General features: G+C 44.5%; 1 protein-coding gene across 1 annotated transcript in view; it reads right to left on the reverse strand.

Moving 5' to 3' along the window:
- TDRD12 (tudor domain containing 12) overlaps positions 1-2,852 on the reverse strand; it is a 62,410-nt gene that overhangs the window by 40,425 nt on the left and 19,133 nt on the right. The window lies entirely within an intron of this gene.

Genomic DNA, 2,852 nt, shown 5'->3' on the forward strand with positions numbered 1-2,852 from the left:
CAATTGGCCAGGCAAAGATCTGGCAGGAGGACAAAGACAAAACACTAACCATAAAAAGAAAAACTGACAAATCAAATTTGCTCAAAATTTTAAATTTCTGCTTCTCAAAGGAGAATGTAGAGATGGGGCAAAATATTTTAAAATCGAGTATCTGGATGGCCATGTATCCAGAATATATAAAGAACTCTTAAAACTCGATAAAAAGAAAACTCAATTAAAAAACGGGCAAAAGATGTGAATGAATACTTTGTCAAAGATACATGGATTGCAAATAAGCGTATAAAAGTATCATAAGTCACTAGGGAAATGCAAATTTGAAGCACAATGAGATGCCACTGAACACCCATCAGAATGACCATACAAGTGACGCAGAGGACACCTGGAACTCTCATTGCTGACGGGAATGTAAGACGGTCAGCCACTGTGAAAAGCAATTTGGCAGTTTCTTAATACCTGCAATATCGTCCACAAGTTGGACTCCCAGGTATTTACCCGAGAGAAACGAAAGCACAGGTCCACAGCAGGACTTGTGTGAGTATCTGCAATAGCCCCACACTGGCCACTGCTCAAACGTCCACCATCAAGCGAACAGATGCACCGCAGAACATCCGTACAGGGGGAGAGTACCTGATGACAAAAGCAACGAACCACGCACACATGTGGCAATGTGGATGCGTCTCAAAATAATTCTGCTGAATGAAAGAAGCCGGGCAGAAAGAGAGGACGCTCTGGGACACATCCTCATGCACCCTCTGGGAGCTAGAAAAGGATTGTGGGCCCCAATTTTCTTTCTCTGGCAGTTATGACCTCTGCATCCACCACAGGCCCTCCCAGCTAAGCATGGACCTCCCTGCCTTCTGCACGTCGTCACCCTGAAGTAAGAGCAAGTCATCATCAGCGTGCAACATACATGGTGAGAAAAAAGATCTACTTTTGAAAAGCAGGACAACAGGGAGTTTACTTTAAGACAGATGTTTTACAAGACTGGTCCTATAGCTAACGTTCTGGCTTCTTACCAAGTTGTAAAATAAGCAATGAAAAGTCATGGGTAAGACCAACCAAGATGTGGGGAACTCAAAGGCAACACAAAGAGCGACAAATGAACCTATTACAAAAGAATAACCATCACACTGAGAGGGTGGGAAAGAGAAACACAAACCGAAGGAGCTGTGGAAAATAGCATTTTGGCTGCATGATGCTAGGGCTAAAGACAAATTCCTTTTGCACAGAAATGTGGGTTAGCGATTCTGAAACTACTTTCTGTGGACAGTAGGATTAGTCAAATGCGTATACTGTGGCCAAGGAGAGCAGGTTTCTCACTGCTGGAGAAGGGTGTTAAGAATAAGGGAAAAAAGGGCGAGAAAGAACCCTGTGGTGCTAGGTCGAAATTAGAGGTATCCAAGCTCTTAACGTATGTACAGATGGATACAGAAACAAATACAGATCGCATGTGCGCGTGAGTTGGTGTGCATACGTGTATTTCCGAACTCTTTCTCCGAGCAGATCTACAATCAGTGACTTCCCAGCAGCAACAAGCACACCCGGTGCCCTCATCGCGACGTCTCGATGGCACTCCCCCACAAAAGGACCAGGGCTTCCTGGAGAAGTGGCTGATCCTAGGGCGGGGTCTGGAACAGGACAGAACAATCCTGGAGCAGACCGTGGCACCAGAAAGTAAGGAGCATCCGAACAAGGATGGGGCGCACTGAAAGGATACACGAGCCCCTCTGAAGAAGCCTCTAATGGCCAAAATCTGAGGCAATTTGAGCAAGACAACGATGACAGTAATGGATGATAATAACCGCAAATTAAAATAAATATCCCAAAGTCCATGCTAATATAAATTGTCGAATAAATTAATAAATGGGTGAGGAGGGACAGTTCTTTGTTATGGTAGGATTCCAGTTAGAAATGCAGAAGGATTGATGGAACTAGGCAAACACCACAATACCAAGTTTTTACAGGCAAGAATCACTGACAGATGTTTGCACAGTCCCAAAGTATCTCCCCATAAGATACTTATTCATGTCAAAAGGAAAAAAACTTTAACTCTGCACGGGAAACACCTGGCAGACACATTAGCCAGGTGATCACCATGACCAGTAATTACACATAGTAACAGCATGACCCCCTGCCGTGACACACCGAGAAGGGCGCAATGTCACTCTGCGGCATTCTTACCAAAACGCACATCTTCAATCCAATTATGAGAAAACATCAGGCACACCCAGACTGAGTCACATCCTACAAAATAACTGGCCAGTGTTCTTCGAAAGTGTCAAGGTCAGGAAAGGTGAGGAAAGACTGAGGAACTGTCACAGCCTAGAGGACACCAAGGAGAAATGGCAAACAGTTGCAATGTGGGGTGTGGGATCAGATCCTAGATCAGAAAAAGTTAAATCAGTGAGGAAACCAGCAACGTTCAAACAAGGTCTGCAAGGTCGAGCTCGATGGCTCACACCTGGAATCCCGGCACTTTGAAAGGATGTGGGAGGATCGCTTGAGGCCAGGAGTTGGGGCTGCGGTGAGCTATGATCACACTACTGCACTCCAGCCTGGGCAACAAAGCAAGACCCTGTCTCTAAAAACAAATGAAAAACAAACAAGGTCTGTAGATTTTTAATAGTATATTATACAAGGTTAATTTTCTGGTTTTAATAACTGTACTACGTGATGTTAACCTTGGGCGTTGGGACAACCTGGGTAAATCTCTGCACTATTTTTTGCAACTCTTCTGTAAGTCTGAAATTATTTCAAAATACAATTCAAAAAAAAAAAATCTGTGGTTAAGGCGCCCTCTGTGGGCTCTGAGCAGCCCTAGAGCTGCACCCTTTGGCCACCTCTGCCCTTCA

Source organism: Propithecus coquereli, unplaced genomic scaffold, assembly GCF_000956105.1.
Source record: "Propithecus coquereli isolate 6110/MARCELLA unplaced genomic scaffold, Pcoq_1.0 Scaffold254, whole genome shotgun sequence".
NCBI lineage: Eukaryota > Metazoa > Chordata > Mammalia > Primates > Indriidae > Propithecus > Propithecus coquereli.